Consider the following 11,291-nt stretch of genomic DNA (forward strand, 5'->3'; position numbering starts at 1 on the left):
TCTCAAATTGAAGTCAATGGGAGCTTCAGATGCTTAGTATCTCTAAGGGTATGTTTATACTTGGCGCTCCGGGTGTGATTCCTAGCTCAAGCAGACATACTTGGTGCTAGCTATCATCAGGCTAGCACACTAAAAATAGGGTAGCTGTGGTAGCATGGGCAGTGACTGGCACAGGCTGGCTGCACCCACCTGGACATGATGGGTACATACTCAGGGTGAGTAGCCCATGCTACCACAGCTACACTACTATTTTTAGCACACTAGCTGATGAGAGCTAGTGCTGAGTATGTCAACTTGACCTGGGAATCACATCCCCTGCTCCAAGTGTACGATAACCTAAGAATCAGGCCATAGGTGTCTCAGTTAAAAATTTGAGGAACCCAAAATCTACGGACAGTTTGGGAAGTTACTACTTACCAGTGACAATATATGAACCAGACTGAATCCAACTTAACCTGGAACCTGAAAGTCAAGTTTGTAGAGCTAGTGCCAGTGACTGTTCGGGAGGGGACGGGACTTTTAGAACTGTAATCTGTGAAAATTTCATCCAGAAATCATTAAAGAAGAATGAACAGGAAACCCCACAATGTCATTTTTATAATTATTTTTCTGAGTAGAACTTCACTACAAATCCCATTAGCATCAAGGAAAGTTGCATGTGTATACTGAGAAGAGAACAGACCTTTGCCTAAATCCAGAGGTCCTTACAAAGACACAACTCACATTGAAACCAAGTAAGGACTTCAGGATTGGATCTCAAACGTGTTAGCTAATTGAAAAACTTCAGAGAGGTACATGAAAGATTTCCTTTACCAGTACTATGATTCAGTATTTGAGTATCTTTTTATTCCCTTTATTGTATTTTAGATATGTAGAATCACATCATATAACTGTATTAACAACTAATGATTTTTTTTTTTTTTCAGGATTTTTATTCCTTACCAGAACTAATGCTGTGGGAATGCAGAATACACGGACATAGTGTTTTGCTCACAAAAATTATTCCTTGCCACTTGTACAATTCTTAAAAAATCACTAGAATGTAAATGTTCCTAAATCAGATTTTGTTAAAATTGCCAATGTTTCTTTAATTTCTTGAGTATATTAAAAGCATCTTAAAATTATTCCATTGATTTATAGTGTCATGATGTATAGCATTGTGTGTAATAAAAATGTAAACAAAAAAATTAGTGTAAGATCCTTGCATGCAAAAAACATTATCCCTACCAGTATTGCTATACACATTTATTTTTTGTTGTAAATAAAGGCACTCAGTAGAGAGTTGTTTTAAATGCAAATGTTTTATTGAAGAATTTTCTATTTTTACATAATGCATTTTGAGAGTAGGCATTTTTAAGTTGTTAAACTAACACTGCGTATTATATTGTTTGTGTGTGTGTGTATATATAAAATATCTATGCAGATTCAGAGTCAGATAGGCTTATCTCTGTACACTAGAGCACTGAGTATGCTCTTGTGCCTAGATAAAGTAAGAGTAACTCCATTTAAGTCAAGAGACTTGCATCTTTGTAAAACATGTGAAAGAGGAAAATCAGACCCTATACACACATGCGCACACACACACACACACATATATATACATAAAAGCAAGCCAAACTTTCCCCATATGGTGATTTTTCTAAAATGGTGCATGAAATCTCACTCTTCCAATATGATTTTCGTTGCAATGCCATTGTATATACAACTGCATTATTACAAAACAGTACCTGAAGAGCCATTAGAATAGTATGCAGTTGGAAAGAATGCAAATACTTCAGCTAAGAAAACGTTCCAAGTAATCATTTCATTCATTTTTTTAGGAAGGATGAACAAAGGAAGTGGTGCCCTTTTCAAAGAGTGTTTTCTCAACCTTGTTATTTAATTTAGATTGGCAAAATGAAACAATTTGTACTGTTTTAGAAGAGAAATAGCTCTACTTTATTTAAATTAAAATATAATCATAACTTAATTGTATTAGCTAGCATAACACAAATGCATTATGGCCCTGGTTTAGGAAAACACTTATGCACATTGATGTGGAATCTCTCTCCTATGTGGAGATAACAAATACTTCCCACAAGAGCAGAGCTGGCCTCAGTCTTCATAGCCTGAATCCACATGTGTCTCAGGGTTTGTTTTCATTAACAAATTAAGTTGTGTCAGAACAAGATTTTGAGGGGTTATGGTAATTAACATAATAGTAAACATAACATCACTCAGTGTTGACAGGTATTGTTGTGTTTAATATTGTGTCTACTGGTCATTGTTAGAGTTCTTCCTTGAGTTACCCACTACCTGCTGACACAATAATTAACATAACAGTCCCTGTCTACACTGAGTACTAGTTTGTGTTAACTCTGTGGGCTACAATAGATCATGAGGTAATGATCCAATCTGAGCAAAGGCCAGCATGTTGCTGAGCAACCCAGGAAGGAGATTGATTTTGCTAACTGGCTTCTGGCCTCCCCATTGCTTCCAGGAGGAAGTAAACTATCCTGTGTCTATATGTGGTGCAGCATACATCTGCTAGTGTACCAGCACTGCTACACTACCCACTGGCCTGCATGAGGGGTAGCAGAGATGTAGAAGCTTTGCGGAGCCTTCTTCCCCTCCTGCATTTTGAGTAGTGGTATGTATAGCTGGCACAAGACAGTAAGGGAGTTATCACAACTCCTCAGGGTCATAATCTAAGAGGATGGAAGTTCCCAGTTTAGTCAAGACCAAAGTGCTTAACATTCTATTAGTTACCATGACTCCTCAAAGTCATACTGTAACAAAACCTAATTTACTAGCAAAGAGATACACTCAGAGTGATTTCCACCAGCAGAGCTCTCCTCAATCTCCCCAAATGGAAAATCCATGCTCTTCTTAGCTGGAATTTTGAATTACTTCCTGATATGGGATGATCTCATTAGAGATTTGTTATATGAACTAATCAGTTCAAATCACTATTTATCAAAAGCCAGCATGGTATCAGAACAGATATGTTTTTTTTTACAAAAGTAGTAAAACAAATATTTGGAATACATTGCTAGACCAAGTTGTTGTGAATGTATCCAATAAGCTATTTGTATCAAACAGCATAAAATAAAATACCATGTTATTTTCACTCTCTTGTTTCCTCTTTAGCTATTTGTCTTTTAACTGGCTGTGATGTCTTTAAATGGCAATTCAGCAAAAGAGGAGTGGTCTAGTTTCAGCCTTTGTATATATTTGATAAATATTTCAGACACAAATATTGTAGGCCATATTAATTCCATCTTTAGGTACAGAGGGAATAAAAATTGCTGAAAACCCATTAAAATGGGCCAAAATCTGTCTGAAATTGAATAGCTGCCATGCTTAGCCTATTACATATATTGTTTCTTGAAGAGAGTGGTGAATCTCTTGGATCAGGTCAGCTGAGACTCAGAGGGTATGGATTCTAAGCTGTAAGGACATATTACCTGAATGTCCTGTGAATCCACCATTTACAATCAGTCCTAGTGATATAAAATACATAAAGTTACAGGAAAACTTGCTAAATATTATTAACCACCCTTTGGTTTATGAAGAAATATACTGGAGATTCCAAATACCCATGTCAGACAGGTTCATTAATATGATACAGAAAAACGTTCTAAAGGACTGGTGCCACCATCAACCTTAATAATCAGGCAATCTACCACGTGCAGCTGTTTTTACTGAGCGCCACGGTCGCACACCCATCCCCACGTCCTTGTGTGTTGCTATTTAGCGCTGGTGACCGAGGGAACCAGCTAAATTGGACCTTTAATCGCCTCCTTCTGACATAACCCAGGGATTGTAGCCACTGAGGTCGGAACGGCGCAGCACAGAGAAAGTTCCAGTTTTCGGTGCATCTGGTGTAAGGGGTCACATTATTTACACATTGACTCTCGCTATGTATTTCCACATCCACCGCAAACACACGCACTTCTGAGGGCCCTGAAAGCTTGGGGAAGCGCTGGATGCAACGGGCGCTCAGCTCCCGCGGTTTCACGACAGATGGATTTGCCCGAGAGCCGAGAGGCAGGCGAGCGTCTCCCTCTAGAACCCGACGGCAGGAGCTCGCGCAGCGGCCGTTAAACCTCGGGGAGAGCGCTCGTCCACATTGTAGCCCGGCCAGGTTCTAACGGCCGCTGAGGACACTGATTTGAATACGCAAATAACCGTTCTCATAGTCCCGCCCACTCCGCGGTGCCTAAGCGGAGACCGTTCTAAGCAGCCAAATAACTGCTCGGGCTCGCGGCCGCTTCACACCGAGGTGCTACAGCGCCAGCCAAGGGGGGATCTGCCCTGCGGCAGGGACAGTGCCACGCGACCCCACCCCTCCGCAGGGCCCAGCCCTGACACACCCTTCCCCGGGGCCGCGAGTGGAACCAGCTGCATCGGTGGGGACAGCGAGTGCCACCCCCACCCACCCCCGTGTGTGCCATGCAGGTGAAAGCAGAGCCTGACTCGGAGAGGGCAGCCGCCGACACTGCAGGCGGACTGGGGGTGGGGGGGGGGAGCCCAGCTGGAGGAGGAAGGGTTGGGGTGGGAGAGCTGAGCTGAGCTGGGGGTTGGAAAGGGGAGGAGTGAGCGAGCCTGGGTGGGAAGGGGGAGGGGTGAGCTGAGCTGGGGGGGGGGGGGGAGCCACCTGTATGCAGAAGTCAGAGTGGGAGCTTCATGAAGGTGAGGGAGCTGGGGGAAGTGCAGGCCGCGTGCACCCACAGGCAGGGTTGGGGGGAAGGTGTGTAATTTCAGGCAAGGGGGTGTCCGACATGCAGCGGGGCTGTGAAGATGCTGTTGGGGAAGCTGGATGAAAAGGGTGACGCTGGGGGCTGCTGAGCAAGATGTGAAGCTGTACAGCGGTATCAACGGTGTGGACGGATTTGTATGAGCAGATGTGTGAAGGTTAGGGTGACCAGATGGCAAGTGTGAAAAATCGGGACGGGGGTGGGAGGTAATAGGCACCTATATAAGAAAAAAACCCAAATATTGGGACTGTCCCTATAAAATTGGGACATCTGGTCACTCTAGCGAAGGTGTGAAAGCTGCAGCCAGAGGTGGGGGAAGCTGGAACTGGGGAGGGAGTGCCACAAAGATGTGGACACTGGGCGGGGGGAGGAAGGGGGAAGCTGCAAGAAGGTGTTGAAGCCGTGACTGGATGGAGGAGTTGGGTGTGCTGGTTTTCAGGATACTCAGGACTATGAGTCAGCTTGTTACCCACTGCCTCTAGTTGTAGGGATTCTTGCCTATGGTGACTGGAGGTTAGCTCCCTGACACCACCAGCCTTAAAGCCACTCAGTCACCCTCCTGCAGGCTCTTCCAGCCATGTCTTTGCCTTGCAGGTTAACAAGAGGTGCGCCCCAGTCCCTTTGTCTGTTTGAAGCATTCCCCTGTGGTTTCCAGCCCCTGGTACTGGCTACTCACAGAAATCCCAGATCCTCTGCTCCCATAGGAGCATCGTACCCTCAGTTTACGAGTTTTGTATTAAATCATCATTCCTGTATAACACACTGCACTTATGAGCACTTACAATAAAATCAAAGAAGGTTTATTTAAGAAAGAACAGAAGTCCCATTGGAAACATGAGTGTGATGGAAACAAATGGTTGCAATACAAAACAAAATAATAAAACAAGAACTAGAATGTATACTTCTAGTTAGTTACCTTTCCTATCTAATAAAGCAGCAGTTCTCAACCAGGGGTCTGGGGCTCCCTGGGGGGCCTTGAGCAGGTTTCACGGGGTCTGCCAAGCAGGGCCGGCGTTAGACTCACTGGGGCCCAGAATAGAAAGCTGAAGCCCGAACCCCGCCACCCGGTGCTGAAGCCTGAGCAACTTAGCTTTGCGGAGCCCCCTGGGGCATAGAGCCCTGGCCAATTGCCCTGCTTGCTACCCCTTAACGCTGACCCTGGTTTTTATATGGAGAAAAACTGTGTTATGGAACAAGTCGGTCCTGGAGTTTTTATAGCATGTTGGGGGGGGGGGGCGGAGAGAGAGAACGGCTCAGAAAGAAAAAGGTTGAGAACCTCTGTAATAAAGTAGGTTTTTACCCCAAAAGTACAGTCTGTGGCAGAGATAATAGACTGGATCCTGGTTAGCCATTCTCGAAACACCCCTGTACTCAACAAGCTGGCTCCTTAGTGAAGGGATACAGAGTGTCTTTCTCCACACTGATATATTGAATCAGTCTTTTGTCTTTATTCAGAGACAGGATGATCCTCTGTCTAACATTCCTTTTTTCCTCCAAGTGGATTTGATTGTTTGTAGTTGTCATGGTTTTCCCTTGACAGTTCTGGGATGGATCAAGGACAGACAATTGAAGCTTGCCTTACATCACTGGCTGATCAGGAAGGGGTGACAACTCCCTCCCACTTGAATGGGCCATCAGCGAAACATATGATTCCGTGATAACCAAGTTGTACTTCAGTATCATAAGGCATAGTTTTCAATATAGTTACATTATTCCTCAAATATTACTCATATGCACATCTTGCAATGATTATGCATATTGGTAAGTTTTAAGATTTCAGTAGAGATCTCACATGCTAGCCTTCATGAGAGGTCAGGGCTACGATAATGGTGCCAACATGAGAGGAAAGAACAGAGGAGTGCAGACACGATCCGAGAGTTAAACCCTCGAGCTTTTTTTGTCTCATGCAGTTCTCATTCATTGAACTTGCTGGTCAGTGATGCAGCATCGGCTTCTAGTGAGGCTGCTGAATTTTTTAATGTAATTCAAAGCATCTATGTATTTTTCTCTGCATCAACTCATCGATGGCAAATTTTGAAGCAACATCTGGGAACATCCTCTCTGACACTGAAACCACTGAGTGCCACACAATGGTAAAGTCGAGTGGAGGCGATAAAACCTATCAAACACCAAATTGGGAAGATAGATGATGCCATAGTTGCCATTATGGAGGATAATGCTATGACAGGAACTGTTTGTGGGAAAAGAGTGGCAGAGGGAAATGGAATCACCAGAATCATACATAACTTCAAATTACTGTGTGGCTTAGTGTTGTGGCATGACATACTGTTTGAAATAAATGTTGTAAGCAAGAGACTCCAACGTGTTGACCTTGATATATCTGGAGCAATGGAACAAATGGACAAAGCAAAGTCATACCTACAGTCTTACCGGTCAGATGAGGGATTTCAAAACATTCTGAAGAGTGCACAGAAGTTGGCAGAGGAACTTCACACTGAAGCTATTTTCCCACCCATTCAAGAATACAAGAGTCACCGAAGAAGAAGACATTTTGATTACGAGGCACTGGATAATCCCATAAGAGACCCCAAACAATTCAAAGTTGAATTCTTTAACTAGGTGCTAGATTGTGCAATACAGTCAGTTGAAGAACGTTTCATGCTGCTCAAGGAATGCAGCAGTATGTTTGAGATGTTGTATGATATTCCAAAACTCCTCACTATACCTGAAGAAGACCTACACCAGCAATGCAGGGCACTAGAGACAGTGTTGACACATGATGACATGCGCAATATTGATGCGAGTGATTTAGGTGATGAACTGAAAGCCCTTTCAAGATACATTTCAGCAGGATCAACTCCAAAGGCTGTTCTGGAATATATGTGCACAAATTAGATGACCACCCTATTTCCAAATGTTTTTGTTGCTCTGCACATACTTCTAACACTTCCTGTAACAGTTGCCAGTGGAGAATGCAGCTTCTCCAAGCTGAAGTAAATAAAAACACATCTACGCTCCACAATGACACAGGAGAGGCTGGTCGGCCTTGCAACCATCTCAATAGAGCATGAGCTGGCCCAGACTGTGGACCTTCAGCAGGAAGCAGTTCAAATCTTTGCAACCAAGAGGGTATGGAAAGCACCACTTTGATTATTCAAACAGATAAAAATGCCAGTGTTTACTACGCAAACAAGAAAAGTTACATTTGCTGTTCAGGCGTTTGAAAGTTAAGTGTTACTTAAAATTTTTGAACAAGGCATTTTAAGTTGTAAGTTCTCCTTTATTGGGGTAGGTAGCCGAGCAGTACCATGAGAGGAGTAGAACAGGAAGAAGGCAGAATTGAGCCCTTTCAAAGTTTTGGCCCAAGCGAGGGGACATGGGGGAGTCATTTGAGCTCCCTGCCTCAGGTGCCAAAATATTGTGGGCCGGCCCTGCTTGAGCACCATTTCATGTCATCTCTACATGAACACAGAAGAGGAATTTTGAAGATTTAGGAGTGGCAGGTGTGTAGTAGTGTCTACCATGCAATGCTCATAGAATCTTCATTGATAAATTGGAGAGGGTCCATAGAAGAGCCATGAGAATGATTGCAGGATAAGAAAACATGCCTTATAGTGAGCGATTCAAAGAGCTCAATCTGTTTAGTTTAACAAACAGTAGGTTAAGTGATGACTTGATTTCAGTCTGTAAGTATCTACATGGGGAAAAAACATTTAATAATGGGCTCTTCAGTCTAGCAGAGAAAGGTATAATATGATCCAATGGGTGGAAGTTGAAGCTCGACAAATTCAGACCGGAAATAAGGTATAAATTTTAATGGTGAAAGTAATTAATAATTGGAACAATGAAAATTTTTGACAATTTTTAAATTAAGATTGAATGTTTTTCTAAAAGATATGTTCTAAGAATTATTTTGTGGAAGTTCTATGGCCTGGTGTTATAGAGGAGGTCAAACTAGATGATTACAATGGTCCCTTATGGCCTTGGAACCTATGAACGTGACGTCTCAGGGGGCTGCAGCCACTACTATAATCTAGCTTTTGCAAGTACCCAGTGCCCAGCCACTAAGATGAGGGAAAGAATCCATCCTTAAAACCCTTGCATTGATTCCCATTACCAAATCCTTGTATTCAGATTTTGTACTAAGAACTACAATTTCACTCTAATGGTTAGCTGTACCACTTGAAATATCAATTTTTGTATTTTTCTTCCCTTCTTTGAATTTAGTCATTTTGTCATGAAGTCTTCCAGCTATGCTAGCAATTTCTATTAGCTTTTCATATGCAGCTGAACTGTAAGTGAGGATTTAAGAATAAATGACATTTCATCTTTCTGCTGTGACTAAAAATTAGTCTGATTCATGATTTCTCAAGTGGGGTCTAAAAGCTCACGACTAAAATTGAAGTAAATGGGAAGGTAAATGACAATTTTGACTGTTGTTGCTGTATATTCTAAACACATTTAAATAGACTTTCTACCTTTAAATACTGACCAACAATGAATCAATGAAAATATCTTTAGTATTTCATTTCTATTCTATTATCACATTTTCTCCACAAAATTTCTAGTATTGTAGGAAAATTACACTAATATTTCAGAAAAGAACAAAATGTTTTGGGATATTTAAGTTATAACCTACATAGACATAATAAAAAGCTGCTCAGATATCAGCAACTGATAAGGAGCCAAATAATGGAGCTTTACCTGTAGAGAGCAAGGAAAACAACAAGCCTAGAAGAATGAGCCAAAGTTTGTGAGCGGGCAAGGGGCTAAGCTTGAGTGGCATCATCTCCTTCTCTCCTTCCAACTTCACAGAGGCACATATGTAAACTTGGAAAAATTCGATTTTTATTAGTAAACATAGATTTTACCACACACACAAATTAATAAAAAAAAAAGTTTCCATCAATAACAGAAATGTACAGAAAAACAAAGTAAAAAAAATGCTGCTTGAGAACTTATTAGAGTTTGATTTAAGGATATTTACTTTGTATATTCTGATGTGATGTTGACAATTGGTATTTTAACGGTTATCAAGCTTTAACTTTTTGAATCTCAGTGTCTACAGTCAATAAATATTTATTGTCTGACCATGACCCATAATATCCCACAACTGTGAAAATTTAAATTGATTAAAATAGAAAAGATTGCTTAAAAATAAAAATTTATATTATCCTTCAAAATTATATTTAAAAAAACCCACAAAATCAAAATCTGTCACACCTACACATGTATAATCTATTCACATCTGGATGGTCATAGATGGGTTCAGAGTGGGGCCTGAGGAGAGTTGTTCTCTGTACCATCACTCCCCACCAATCCCATGGAGATTTCTTCATATAGGATAATGCTGACCCTATCAATATGATCTTAGACTCACAGATTTTAAGGACAGAAGGGACCATCATGATTATCATGCACATCACAGGCCCCAGAATCCCATCCACCCACTCCTGCAATAGGCCATATAACCTGTGACTGAGTTACTGAAGTCCTCAAATCTTGATTTAAAGCAGTGGTGGGCAACCTGCAGCCCACGGGCCACACGTGGCGTGTCAGGGTAATCTGCTGGCATGCTGCCAGACAGTTTGTTTATAGTTGCATGGCCGCCCGCAGCTCCCAGTGGCCGCGATTTGCTGTTCCCGGCCAATGGGAGCTGCGGGAAGTGGCGCGGGCTGTAGGACCGTCAGGGCCGGCCCACAACATTTTGGCACCTGAGGCGGGGAGCTCAAATGACACCCCCATGCCTCCTTGCTTGGGCCAAAACTTTGAAAGGTCTCAATTCTGCCTTCTTCCTGTTCTGCTCCTCTCATGGTACTGCTCTGCTACCTACCCCAATAAAGGAGAACTAACAAATTAAAATGCCTTGTTCAAAAATTTTAAGTAACACTTAACTTTCAAACGCCTGAAGCCATGGCCTCTCCACTTTGTCACCATTGGGGATTTCATACCAGTAATGTGTTGGATGGAAACTTCTATTTTCATTGTGTTTGGGGAACATGAAGTTTTTCACTTGCTATGGCCCATGCAGTACAAGGAAGTCCCTCAGGCTACTGCTCAAGTGGGTCCACAGTCCTGGATCATCTAGACTTAAGGAACTAAACTCAGCAGTAGCTGTTTCTTGCGCCTCCACCACACTCTTCTCTGATCTACACTTTTCTTCAGGAATGTGCATGGTTACATCCATCTGAGATGGAGATATGGATGCTGCAGTAGCTGCCAGGTCACCTGCACTCTGACTAACTGGAAGATCAGACATCTCCTCACCACTCACATCCTCACTGGGGCTGGAAGGCTCACCATGAACATTTGTGTCTATGTATCTCAGGAGAGCTCCTTCCTGCTTAGATAGAAAAGCTTCCTTTGCTTTCTTTCTTCTTCTGAATGCTGCCCCAGAGGGGCGTTTTCTTCTTTCACTCATGACTGCGGTTCTGTGCCCGCTATAGTAGCTCTCAACACTCAATTGAAGCGGACAAATAAGCAGGCTGGTAGCAGAGCCTGAGTGAGGGAAGATATCAGCGTCTTAAGGGCCTGGGCTCCTACTACTTCAGTTGACTGCCTGTTCTCCTCAAGTGGGTTCAGGGAAGCAGC

Source organism: Emys orbicularis, chromosome 5 (assembly GCF_028017835.1).
Source record: "Emys orbicularis isolate rEmyOrb1 chromosome 5, rEmyOrb1.hap1, whole genome shotgun sequence".
Lineage (NCBI taxonomy): Eukaryota > Metazoa > Chordata > Testudines > Emydidae > Emys > Emys orbicularis.